Source organism: Ylistrum balloti, unplaced genomic scaffold (genome assembly GCF_031769215.1).
Source record: "Ylistrum balloti isolate Yb309-2 unplaced genomic scaffold, AGI_CSIRO_Ybal_v1 Utg369668, whole genome shotgun sequence".
NCBI lineage: Eukaryota > Metazoa > Mollusca > Bivalvia > Pectinida > Pectinidae > Ylistrum > Ylistrum balloti.
The window spans coordinates 2377498-2392364 of record NW_026781915.1 but is presented as its reverse complement, the minus strand read 5'-3'; the positions used below and the strand labels follow the sequence as shown (position 1 = coordinate 2392364).

The 14867-nt window shown below is 33.4% G+C and overlaps 1 long non-coding RNA gene across 1 annotated transcript; it reads left to right on the top strand.

Annotated features, from left to right (window-relative positions):
* The first annotated feature begins 909 nt into the window (after positions 1-909).
* Positions 910-2132, top strand: LOC132560441 (uncharacterized). Its single transcript, XR_009554654.1, has 3 exons — positions 910-983; positions 1613-1696; positions 2069-2132. It is a non-coding gene; the product is annotated as an uncharacterized LOC132560441 (long non-coding RNA).
* The last annotated feature ends 12735 nt before the right edge of the window (positions 2133-14867 follow it).

Sequence of the window (14867 nt, the reverse complement as noted above, 5' to 3'; positions counted from 1 at the left end):
TCTCATATATGACTTCATATTGGCTACGTATTGTGATACTTACTCTGAAAAATTGTCCAGCAATGGTATCTAAACTTTTTTTTTCATGCAAAGGGAGATAATCGAAGTCATCACTTGTGTTTCTTGTGAAACATCAAATGAAATGAAAATAATGGATTCGTTACAAAATTTACTGAATTCCAATTATTTTCTAAAGATGTGATCTACTAAGAGAAGTATTGAACAAAAACCAAACACGTGAATAAAGATTTCATTTCATAATTAGATCTGTATGCAGCGTATAATCAATAATCAACTGAATAACACCTTACGTCTATCGTCAGTGATGCAAGGGACTTAAAGTGTGGTGAACTTAATGTCAAGCTCGAAAAAGGAAGTTCTTGCTTGACTGAACAATATGAGTTATTTATTCCTAGGATGAACCTGTCACAGAATATAAGAAAAAGAAAAGAAGGAAAAGAAAGAAAAAGAAAACGAACAAGGAAAAATTATCGGACTTACAGGTAACACGTGTCTTGTTTGTCTCGTTGACCAATAATGAAGATATTGTTAACCACCAAAATTACTAAAAGCCATATATCTCCAACTCTTTATGTAAAATTGATTACTATAGAAACACCTTCAAATTGAAGGCAGGTTTAGTGACGAAATGGGCAACAAAAGAAAATAAATGACTTGCACTTTTGAAATTGTAAAGAACCATCGTGATCGTAACAGAGAGCAGACACAATCAAAATAACTATAAAGCAGCTCTGGATGAAATTTCGAATTAAGAACCTTTAGTCATAATAACATCTAATATTGAATTATTAGCATGGACGGTATCTGTAAGATATCCCAAAGCAACAAATCAATAACCTGAAGATTATTTTGTTCAAATGTCCAATTCACATTATATTGCCCAGGGAGAATATGAAGCTACAGCTATGACACCTGTCGAGGGAGAATTAACGGAAGAACTGATGGACAATAATCATACAATTGTAAGTAAATGTTTGTCCGAAAAGTAATGGCTGATCTTTTGTCGTGAATTCGGTCATTATACCAACAACAACAAACTGAAATGTACTTCTGCCTTTCAAATAAATGATTAAGTACCTTGGACCATATGAAAGCCAAAATTGAATCAATCGTGTTTCCACCAAATGAACGGACATTATTGAGATCTAAATGTCGTGTTTTTCCGTTGTCTATATTTCCAACTGTATATCTGAGAGATACATTGATTAACACATGCTAACTAGGAGGTGATGAAAGTCCTGACTCCTTACGGCACAGTGTTGACTGGGAATTATTCATACAATGATACTCGAGTACCCGTTTATTTCATCAAATGAAAAATAATCATATATGTGCTGGCAAAATGCACGATATTGATTACAGCCGGACGCGATTGAAATCGGTAAAAGATCAGGATTTATTTTTGTATTGCAGCAAATGTTTATGTATTACTGTTTAAAAACATTTCAATGATATCAAAATAATTAATGTTAGTAATGTATGTGCTATGATCACAGAAATACGACTAATCAGTTAAAAGTTTGTATCTAATATTTCAAAAGATAAGTTACATTGTAATGTTATCAACACATACTGATATGCGTTTGACCAGGGAGGAACTGAAGCCAGTGTCACGAGTATTTCAACTGGCGAAGAGTTGACTGCGGAACAGGAAGACAAAAAAACTGATACACGAGTAAGTAATCGTGACTTATATTGAAACAAAGGCAAGCTCGTATGTTAAACAATAGCAGATAATTTTAGGATACATTCGGACTTGAATTTGTGCGTATTATGTTATGTATAATGGGAATGCTATTGTATCACTCCATATAAATCTGTGATTTTGCTTTTAATACGTTTAATTGTGTATAGGAGGATAGCTCTTACCCGACCTTGACTGCATAGCTCATGAAACATGACAAATATATTGTTGAAAATGGAAACACTGGTCTTGGCGCCAAATTATTTGAAATATCTATTTTCATCCTTTACTTTTTACTTACTATATAAAGAACACTTAAAACGAAAGATAATACTTTAATTAGTTATGACAATTTATTTCAAGAAAGAACCTATCGCCGAGGATAAGGTGAAACCGGAAATGAGGAAATCGAAAACAACCACAGAGGAAACACTTGGGTCACAGGTAATGTCTTTATGTTTGGATGAGATTTGACTCAAGGCATACAAGTGAATATCACCTTCTTATATCAATTTAGAATTTCGAAACAGTATAGCCGAAATGAAATTAAATGAAACTGTGTTATACTGTGTGATCCTAGAAGGACGAAACCGTCCTTCTAGGATCGTCAAGAATGCTAACGCAAGAATTATTTGTACTAAGAAAGCGACCGAGGAAAATCATGAGTAGAGAAAGTAGATTTTAAAAATCAGAGAGGTTCAGAGTTGTATTAACTGAAATTTTATACATAATTCGCCTGTTATCCAAAGACATTGCATTCAAATATCTTGTTGTCGTGCATGTGAAACTTATTCGGAGCGTTTTGCCTTTGGCAGCGGAAGTCCAAAATCAATTTAGATGCCAAGATATCGACAATGACGTTACTTAATGAACTAAGAATATTACAGCAACATTGCCCCCTCCGTTTGATTTTGTACTCTTCATACTTTGTTTAGATGGCTGTGACCAAATGGTGATTATGGAAATATCGTAAACAATATGTTGAATTGCTATCGATTTCAATCTTTTTGCAATCAATATGTCTATTTCAAAATGCATGGATCATTAAGAGGTTTTACATATGTAGAGGTTACCTTACATTCTTCATATTCGAGTTAGGTTTTTTTCTAAAATGGTACAATTGGTCAACAAAATCGTTTTGATTGTATTATATGACCTGAAGTGAAATAACTTTATTTTTTGCAAAACTAACCGCTTCAGAAATATTTCAATTATTACAAAAGAATCGTGAACTACGTATTGCGCATTTTGATTTCCACTAGTACGTGATTAATCCTTCGTGTCAAATTTCACTATGTCATCCAATCAAAACGTGTTTACAGTTTATACCCCATTTATTATTTTTTTGTTGATACAACAGTCGACATGATGATAGACACATTAAGTTCAAGTTATTTATATTATATATTATCATTTACTCAGCACAGTCTGATATGCGGGTGACAAAGAGGGTATGGAAATCAATGTTGTCACTACCCGTCATAGAGGGTTGACTGGGGAACAAAAATACAACAACAAGACAAGGACAAATAAAGATATTTGTAACAGAATGAATAGTTATTTAAAAAATGTAAGTGTCGGAGTTAATTATAATGAACACGAAGGTTGACTTTCAGGAATATTTAAAAAAAACCCACAAAATGATATGTCTTATGTATGTTGTTTCAAGCACACTTTCTGATATTACATTGTCTAGGAATTAACTGAAGGTAGCCCTGTGACAAATCAGGATGTAGAGATGACTGGGGGAGAGAAGGATACGAGTGATAAACGAGTAAGTAAACATTTAGAGACTAACGAATGGTGATACGGTCGTCACACAATAAGACAGTAAATTTACATATGTTCTATAAAGTAATTATGGTTTTCAACTATATAGTTAAGGTACTTTCAGCATATGCAAGACAATACTGAGTAAAAAAAGCAAATGACCGAGTTTTGATTATCTTGTTTTCTATCTCATTGATTGAAATTGTATGGATTATGAATCTATTTTTATCTTTATAAAACATTAATAATGCATGTGGTTGGCTAGGTGGTGACTGAAGATGTGCCTCTTCACAAAACAGAGATGACTGACAAACTCAAGGACATTGTTGTGGCTTCTCGTGATAGAGAATTGATCAAGGAACAGGAAGATAAAAATCATCAATGGGTTTGTAGATGTGTGTCATATAATAGGCATGTGGTTTCTCTTTCCTGTAGTCATTCATAATGCCAGCTAGCAGCGACCGAAGACATGTAATTCTTGGTTTGGAATAAATGATTAAGGACCTTGAATTATATGTAAGTCGAAACAGAGTCAGTCATATTGCAAAGTATTATAGTAACAAGTTTTTAACTAAAGTTGACGAAACAAGTTTACAGTGTCGTGTTATCAACACGTACTAATAGTCGATTGCTTAGGAAGAAACTGAATATTATGTCGCAAGTCCCATTAGCAAAGTGTTGACTGAGGAACAGAAAGACAAAAGTGATACACATGTGAGTAACCATTCCTGAGATTCAAACAAAGATAAAATAAGCACCTTTATATGAAACTTCGTGTGTTAAACAACAAAAGCTAAATTTCAGGATATGAATAGATCTACTCCTTGCCAGGAAACACTGGTCTTGTTCTAGAAATTTTAACGAAGAATTTGCATGTATATTAAGGTAGAACCTACCACTGAGGATGTGGGGAAGGAACCGAAAATAAAGAATACGGAATCAAGCGCTTTTGAGTTATTACATATCCAAAGAATTTATTTTAAAGAAATTGTCACGGTCAAACAGTTGACAGGTAGTTCAATATACACACCCGTTTCATAATATACTAACACGAAAAAGAAACGCAATTTCTTGCTAACAATAACGTAATCCCAATCGATTGGCCAGCATTCAGCCCAGATTTGTCTCCAATTGAGCATTTGTGGGACGAATTGGATAGGAGAGTTAGGAGACGTCCAAATGCCCCCACTAATCTGGTCCAGATCACACGTGCTTTGCATGAAGAGTGGAATAACATCCCCATTGCAAGGGTTAACACCCTGATGAATTCCATGCATCAGGGCTGCGACAGCTGCGACAGCTGCGCATGGAGGACACACAGGATACTGAAATGTCCGGCCGTGTTGCGCAATACAAGTAGGGTCTTCGCTAAAAGGGGGATATTTGTGGCATAACTAGCATTGATAATCGATAGAACCTTCAACAAATGGTTCCAAACAGATGAAATTGTATACAAAAATGAATGAAATAATGTACCATTAAATTATATCATTTAAAAGAATCTTTTTAGGTTACACGGCGTTTCTTTTTCGTTTTAGTATATAAATCGCAAATAACACGTTCTTATATTCATTCGGTTAGGAAGAACCAGAGATTGGTGCTGCGACTACTTACAATAGGGAGTTGAATGAGGAATTGAAGAGCAATAATGATACATCACAAGTAAGAAAGTATTCTGAAAAGATGGTCTGGTCATCTCAACTTTTAGATTTTAAATTAGAATGCCATCTACTAAAAAAAATTACGTAGTTTAATATGATGTATACACCAACAAGCAATCAATCGACTCGTTTATAAACATTATTTAATTCGTCTGGTATTAAAAGAATAAGCATTCAAATATTTTTATCGTGTATGTGGAACTTACCAGGAGCGTTTACCTTTAGCTGCGCAAGTCAAAAATCAATTTAGATGTCATGATATGGACAATGACGGTACTTAATGAACTTCACAACAAAATTGCTAAAATACTAAACCATCAAATTACTTGTGAAATATATGCAAAATATCAAGTCACAAACGTTATTGAATTCATAATTTTATAGGAGGCGACTGGGGCTTGTATTTTGACCACTTACGATAAAGAGTTGACTGCAACAAAAGAGAACAACAATGATACACTTGTAAGTATATACTACTTTGGTTTAATTGACATATTATTAGGCACACTCGTTTTAAAATTGTAAAGATACTTACCGATTCCATAACTCTAAACGATATCACTTTTATGATTGGAAGGGTAAATTAAAACATTATTACTTTTCAAGGTATATATAATTAAAGGATTCATTATTGTTGCCAGTAGCATTTATTGCGTAAGGGAAATCAGGACCACGTGTTACAAAAGTGATCTTTGAAGCTCACTTTAAGTGTATATTTTGTTCCTTTATGTTTTACGAATGACTCATCAGTAAATAGTTTTCAATACGAATTTGAAATAAGATATCGTAGAGTGAGTCGAATATCAAAAATAAAACAGCATATTACAGCGGTTCCATTCTTGCATGACTCGGCAATGGTGCTAGGGACTGATATTATTGAAACACATGACTGGGGAAAATCCTAATTGGTCGAAATAATGCAAAACCTGGGGAGGTTTACTATGTAATGTCTGCATACCCAAGTTTAGCCTCAAAAGTTACTAGTTTGCTACCTAGTTATATAAATTAAAAAGATATGGATAATTTGGATTTGCTACTTAAAGAAAGTCAGTGTCACATTGATGTTTGCTACTAAAATTTTGTAACTTGGTTTCGTTATTCCTTCCGGATTTTCAAGTTTTTTTGTTGTACAGCTTTTGTTATCCTATGTCATATCAATTTTTCAACAATGCATCATAATTCTTCACAAAATCGTATTTTAATGATTTATTGCTCTTCAGTACTGTTTTCAGACGCACAAAATAAGACATCTCATATATGACTTCATATTGGCTACGTATTGTGATACTTACTCTGAAAAATTGTCCAGCAATGGTATCTAAACTTTTTTTTTCATGCAAAGGGAGATAATCGAGGTCATCACTTGTGTTTCTTGTGAAACATCAAATGAAATGAAAATAATGGATTCGTTACAAAATTTACTGAATTCCAATTATTTTCTAAAGATGTGATCTACTAAGAGAAGTATTGAACAAAAACCAAACACGTGGATAAAGATTTCATTTCATAATTAGATCTGTATGCAGCGTATAATCAATAATCAACTGAATAACACCTTACGTCTATCGTCAGTGATGCAAGGGACTTAAAGTGTGGTGAACTTAATGTCAAGCTCGAAAAAGGAAGTTCTTGCTTGACTGAACAATATGAGTTATTTATTCCTAGGATGCACCTGTCACAGAATATAAGAAAAAGAAAAGAAGGAAAAGAAAGAAAAAGAAAACGAACAAGGAAAAATTATCGGACTTACAGGTAACACGTGTCTTGTTTGTCTCGTTGACCAATAATGAAGATATTGTTAACCACCAAAATTACTAAAAGCCATATATCTCCAACTCTTTATGTAAAATTGATTACTATAGAAACACCTTCAAATTGATGGCAGGTTTAGTGACGAAATGGGCAACAAAAGAAAATAAATGACTTGCACTTTTGAAATTGTAAAGAACCATCGTGATCGTAACAGAGAGCAGACACAATCAAAATAACTATAAAGCAGCTCTGGATGAAATTTCGAATTAAGAACCTTTAGTCATAATAACATCTAATATTGAATTATTAGCATGGACGGTATCTGTAAGATATCCCAAAGCAACAAATCAATAACCTGAAGATTATTTTGTTCAAATGTCCAATTCACATTATATTGCCCAGGGAGAATATGAAGCTACAGCTATGACACCTGTCGAGGGAGAATTAACGGAAGAACTGATGGACAATAATCATACAATTGTAAGTAAATGTTTGTCCGAAAAGTAATGGCTGATCTTTTGTCGTGAATTCGGTCATTATACCAACAACAACAAACTGAAATGTACTTCTGCCTTTCAAATAAATTATTAAGTACCTTGGACCATATGAAAGCCAAAATTGAATCAATCGTGTTTCCACCAAATGAACGGACATTATTGAGATCTAAATGTCGTGTTTTTCCGTTGTCTATATTTCCAACTGTATATCTGAGAGATACATTGATTAACACATGCTAACTAGGAGGTGATGAAAGTCCTGACTCCTTACGGCACAGTGTTGACTGGGAATTATTCATACAATGATACTCGAGTACCCGTTTATTTCATCAAATGAAAAATAATCATATATGTGCTGGCAAAATGCACGATATTGATTACAGCCGGACGCGATTGAAATCGGTAAAAGATCAGGATTTATTTTTGTATTGCAGCAAATGTTTATGTATTACTGTTTAAAAACATTTCAATGATATCAAAATAATTAATGTTAGTAATGTATGTGCTATGATCACAGAAATACGACTAATCAGTTAAAAGTTTGTATCTAATATTTCAAAAGATAAGTTACATTGTAATGTTATCAACACATACTGATATGCGTTTGACCAGGGAGGAACTGAAGCCAGTGTCACGAGTATTTCAACTGGCGAAGAGTTGACTGCGGAACAGGAAGACAAAAAAATTGATACACGAGTAAGTAATCGTGACTTATATTGAAACAAAGGCAAGCTCGCATGTTAAACAATAGCAGATAATTTTAGGATACATTCGGACTTGAATTTGTGCGTATTATGTTATGTATAATGGGAATGCTATTGTATCACTCCATATAAATCTGTGATTTTGCTTTTAATACGTTTAATTGTGTATAGGAGGATAGCTCTTACCCGACCTTGACTGCATAGCTCATGAAACATGACAAATATATTGTTGAAAATGGAAACACTGGTCTTGGCGCCAAATTATTTGAAATATCTATTTTCATCCTTTACTTTTTACTTACTATATAAAGAACACTTAAAACGAAAGATAATACTTTAATTAGTTATGACAATTTATTTCAAGAAAGAACCTATCGCCGAGGATAAGGTGAAACCGGAAATGAGGAAATCGAAAACAACCACAGAGGAAACACTTGGGTCACAGGTAATGTCTTTATGTTTGGATGAGATTTGACTCAAGGCATACAAGTGAATATCACCTTCTTATATCAATTTAGAATTTCGAAACAGTATAGCCGAAATGAAATTAAATGAAACTGTGTTATACTGTGTGATCCTAGAAGGACGAAACCGTCCTTCTAGGATCGTCAAGAATGCTAACGCAAGAATTATTTGTACTAAGAAAGCGACCGAGGAAAATCATGAATAGAGAAAGTAGATTTTAAAAATCAGAGAGGTTCAGAGTTGTATTAACTGAAATTATATACATAATTCGCCTGTTATCCAAAGACATTGCATTCAAATATCTTGCTGTCGTGCATGTGAAACTTATTCGGAGCGTTTTGCCTTTGGCAGCGTAAGTCCAAAATCAATTTAGATGCCAAGATATCGACAATGACGTTACTTAATGAACTAAGAAAATTACAGCAACATTGCCCCCTCCGTTTGATTTTGTACTCTTCATACTTTAAAACGTGTCGAATAAACCTTACTTAGTTATACTATTTTGTTTACATCACGAAATGTTATAAATTAGTAAGTGTAAAACGTGGTCTCGCAAAAATAAAAAGAATTCTAAGAATATTGTCATTTTTTAGATCCTATGTATCTGAACGTCATCGATAATGATTATTTCAAAAGGCAATGTTTTATTCATACGATCGAATGTTTTGTTGGCTAGAAGACAAATGAAGCTAATGCAGCCAGTTCTAACGTGAGTGATTTAAATGAGGAACAAACAAATATCAACAATATTGGGCTGAATAGAGATTTTGAAAATAACAAAATAATTATCATATTTTCCTTTTACAGACTGTAAAATTTGATAGAATTTCTCTTTGACAAGAGGAACACTGCATCATGTGGTAGTACAATTATGGGCTGTTCTTATTATCATATTTAATTTAGTATAACTGAAATACAGAAACATCAAATTACTTGTAAAATATATGCAAAATATCAAGTCACAAACGTTAATGAATTCATAATTTTATAGGAGGCGACTGGGGCTTGTATTTTGACCACTTACGATAAAGAGTTGACTGCAACAAAAGAGAACAACAATGATACACTTGTAAGTATATACTACTTTGGTTTAATTGACATATTATTAGGCACACTCGTTTTAAAATTGTAAAGATACTTACCGATTCCATAACTCTAAACGATATCACTTTTATGATTGGAAGGGTAAATTAAAACATTATTACTTTTCAAGGTATATATAATTAAAGGATTCATTATTGTTGCTAGTAGCATTTATTGCGTAAGGGAAATCAGGACCACGTGTCACAAAAGTGATCTTTGAAGCTCACTTTAAGTGTATATTTTGTTCCTTTATGTTTTACGAATGACTCATCAGTAAATAGTTTTCAATACGAATTTGAAATAAGATATCGTAGAGTGAGTCGAATATCAAAAATAAAACAGCATATTACAGCGGTTACATTCTTGCAGGACTCGGCAATGGTGCTAGGGACTGATATTATTGAAACACATGACTGGGGAAAATCCTAATTGGTCGAAATAATGCAAAAGCTGGGGAGGTTTACTATGTAATGTCTGCATACCCAAGTTTAGCCTCAAAAGTAACTCGTTTGCTACCTAGTTATATAAATTAAAAAGATATGGATAATTTGGATTTGCTACTTAAAGAAAGTCAGTGTCACATTGATGTATGCTACTAAAATTTTGTAACCTGGTTTCGTTATTCCTCCCGGTTTTTTCAGTGTTTCGTTGTACAATTTTTGTTATCCTATGTTATATTAATTTTCAACAATACATCATAATTCTTCCCAAAATCGTATTTTAATGATTTATTGCTCGTCAAGACTGTTTTCAGACGCACAAAATTAGACATCTTATATATGACTTCATATTGGCTACGTATTGTGATACTTACTCTGAAAAAAAATTTTCAGCAATGGTATCTAAACATTTTTTTCATTCAAAGGGAGATAATCGATGTCATCATTCTTGTGAAACATCAAATGAAATGAAAGATTACCTTCTGAAAATAATGGATTCGTTATAAAATTTACTGAATTCCAATTATGTTCTAAAGATGTTATCTACTAAATGAAGTATTGAACACAAACCAAACAAAAATTAGATCTGGGTGCAGCATATATTCAATAATCAACTGAATAACACCTTACGTCTGTCGTCCCACTATGGCTTGTCAGTGATGCAAGGGACTTTAAGTGTGGTGAACTTAATGTCAAGCTCGAAAAAGGAAGTTTTTGTTTGACTGAACAATATGATTTTATTACTAGGATGAACCTGTCACTGAATATAAGAAAAAGAAAAGAAAGAAAAAGAAAACGAACAAGGAAAAAGAGTCGGACTTACAGGTAACACGTGTCTTCTTTGTCTCGTTGGCCAATAATGAATAATTTGTTAACCACCAGCCAAATATCTTCAACTCTTAATTTAAAATTGATTACCACAGAAACACCGTCAAAATGAAGGCAGATTTAGAGAAGAAAAGGGCAATAAAAGAAAATAAGTAACTTGCGCTTTTGAAATTGTCATCTATTCAACACCTTCTCATATGTGGTGTTGGCCATGAGGTTAATAAAGATTGCACTAAAGGTAATGAAGGATTTGCTCCTCACAACATAAAATTGGCCAAGAACCTAAAGGAAACCAGCAGTACATAGGTAACAATCTATGGAAAACCGCGAATACTGATATTCATCGTGATCATACCAAAGAGCAGTCACAATAAATAATACTATAAAGCAGCTCTGGATATTATTTCCAATTTAGAACCTTAAATCATATTAATATCACATATTGAATTATTAGCATGTGCCGTATCTGCAAAATATCCCAAATACAAAAAAAAATACAGCTGAAGAATTTTTTGTTCAATTATCCAATTCACATTATGTTGCCCAGGGGGAATATGAAGCTACATCTACGACACCTGTCGAGGGAGAGTTAACGGAAGAACTGATGGACAATAATCATGCAATTGTAAGTAAATGTTTGGCCGAAAAGTAATGGCTGATCTTTTGTCGTGAATTCGGTCATTATAGCAACAAACAGGTTTTAAGACATGCAATAAAAGATACTTCTGGGTTTCAAATAACTGATTAAGTACCTTGGATCATTTGGAAGCCAAAACTGAGTCAATCGTGTTTCCACCAAATGAACGGACATTATTGAGATCTAAATGTCGTGTTTTTCTGTTGTCTATATTTCGAACTGCATATCTGAGAGATACATTGATTAAAACATCCCAACTAGGAGGTGTTGAATGTCCTGACTCCTTAGGGCACAATGTTGGCTGGGAATCAATTATACAATGATACTCGAGTACCCGTTTATTTCATCAAATGAAAAATAATCATACATGTGCTAACAAAATGCACGATATTGCTTACAGTCGGACGCGACTGAAATCGGTAAAAGATCAGGATTTATTTTTGTATTGCAACAAATGTTTATGTATTACTGTTAACAAACATTTCAATGATATCAAAATAAGTAATGTTAGTAATGTATGTGCTATGATCACAGAAATACGACTGATCAGTTAAAAGTTTGTATATAATATTTCAAAAGATAAGTTACATTGTAATGTTATCAACACATACTGATATGCGTTTGACCAGGGAGGAACAGAAGCTAGTGTCACGAGTATTTCAACTGGCGAAGAGTTGACTGCGGAACAGGAAGACAAAAGTGATACACGAGTAAGTAATCGTGACTTATATTGTAACAAAGGCAAGCTCGTATGTTAAACAACAGCATATAATTTAGGATACATTTGGACTGGAATTTGTGTGTAATATGTTACGTATAACGGGAATGCTATTGTATCACTCAATGTAAATCTATACAATTGAGTATAGGAGGATAGTTCCTGCCCGACCTTGACTGCATAGCTAATGAAACATGACAAATATATTGTTGAAAATGGAAACACTGGTTTTGGCGCCAAATTATTTGAAATATCTATTTTCATCCTTTACTTTTTACTTACTATATAAAGAAGACTTAAAACGAAAGATGATACTTTAATTAGTTATGACAATTTATTTCAAGGAAGAACCTATCGCCAAGGATCAGTTGGAACCGGAAATGAGGAAATCGAAAACAACCACAGAGGAAACACTTGGGTCACAGGTAATGTCTTTATCTTTGGATGAGATTTGATTCAAGACATACAAGTGAATATCTCCTTCTTATATAAATTTAGAATCTCGAAACAGTATAGCCGAAATGAAATGAAACAATGTTATACAGCCGGTTCGTCCGTCTAGGATCGTCAAGAATGCTAACGGGATGAATCATTTGTACTAAGGACGCGAATGAGGAAAATCATGAGCAGAGAAAATTGATTTTAAAAATCAGAGAGGTTCAGAGTTGTATTTACTGAAATTATGTATATAATTCGCCTGTTATCCAAAGAATTTGAATTAACATATCTTGTTGTTGTGCATGTGAAACTTATCCGGAGCGTTTTGCCTCTGGAAGCACAAGTCCAAAATCAATTTTGATATCATGATATGGACAATGACGTTACTTAATGAACTAAGAATATCACAGCAACATTGCCCCCTCCGTTTGATTTTGTACTCTTCATACTGTAAAACATGTCGATTATACCTTGCTGAGTTATGCTATTTCGTTTTCATCACGAAATGTTATAAACTAGTAAGTTCATAACTTGGTCTCGCAAAAATAAACAGAATTCTAAGAATATTTTCATAAAATCTCATTTTTAGATCCTATGTATCTGAACGTCATCAATAATGATTATTTCAAAAGGCAATGTTTTATTCATACGATCGAATGTTTTGTTGGCTAGGAGACAAATGAAGCTAATGCAGCCAGTTCTAACGTGAGTGATTTAACTGAGGAACAAACAAATATCAACAATATTGGGGTGAGTAAAGATCTTGAGAATAACAAAATAATGATCATATTTTCCTTTTACAGACTGTAAAATTTGATAGAATTTCTCTTTGACAAGAGGAACACCGAATCATGTGGTAGTACAATTATGGGCTGTTCTTATTATCATATTTATAATTCATATTGTCAATTTAGTATAACTGAAATACAGAAACATCAAATTACTTGTAAAATATATGCAAAATATCAAGTCACAAACGTTAATGAATTCATAATTTTATAGGAGGCAACTGGGGCTTGTATTTTGACCACTTACGATAAAGAGTTGACTGCAATAAAAGAGAACAACAATGATACACTTGTAAGTATATACTTCTTATGTTAAAATGACATATCATTAGGCACACTCGTTTTAATATTGTAAAGATACTTACCGATTCCATAAATCTAAACGATATTACTATTATGATTCGAAGGGTAAATCACATAAGTGATAAATATAAACTTTATTTATTTTACAACAATTGCGAAACTAGTTATGTCAACTTATACTAATCACTCTTGTTGGCCCGGATGTAAACGCGAGAGGGGTCTTATTGTGGGAGGAAACCGGAGTACCCGGGGAAAACCCACGTGGTCGGGCAGTTGAGCCCTTACCTTTTCACGTCCGTTCCGGGAATCGAGCCCCGGTCGGCTAGTTGAAAGGCGAGTGCGTTACCACTGCGCCACCCGACCACCCAAAAGTGATCTCTGAAACTTACTTTAAGTGTATATTTTGTTCGTTTATGTTTTACGAATGACTCATTCGCTACCTAGTTATATACACATCAAAAAGATATGGATAATTCGGATTTGCTACCTAAAGTAAAGTCAGTGTCACATTGATGTATGCTACTAAAATTTTGTAACCTGGTTTCGTTATTCCTCCCGGTTTTTCAGTGTTTCGTTGTACAGTTTTTGTTATCCTATGTTATATTAATTTTCAACAATGCATCATAATTCTTCCCAAAATCGTATTTTAATGATTCATTGCTCGTCAAGACTGTTTTCAGACGCACAAAATTAGACATCTTATATATGACTTCATATCGGCTACGTATTGTAATACTTATTCCGAAAAATTGTCCAGCAATGGTATCTATACATTATTTTTTTTTTCATGCGAAGGGAGATAATCGATGTCATCACTTGTGTTTCTTGTGAAACATCAAATGAAATGGAAGATTTCCTTCTGCAAATAATGGATTCGTTACAAAATTTACTGAATTCCAATTATTTTCTAAAGATGTGATCTACTAAGAGAAGTATTAAATAAAAACCAAATACGTGAATATAGATTTCTGGGTGCAGCGTATAATCAATAATAAACTGAATAACACCTTACATCTATCGTCCCACTATGGCTTGTCAGTAATGCAAGGGACTTAAAGTGTGGTGAACATAATGTCAA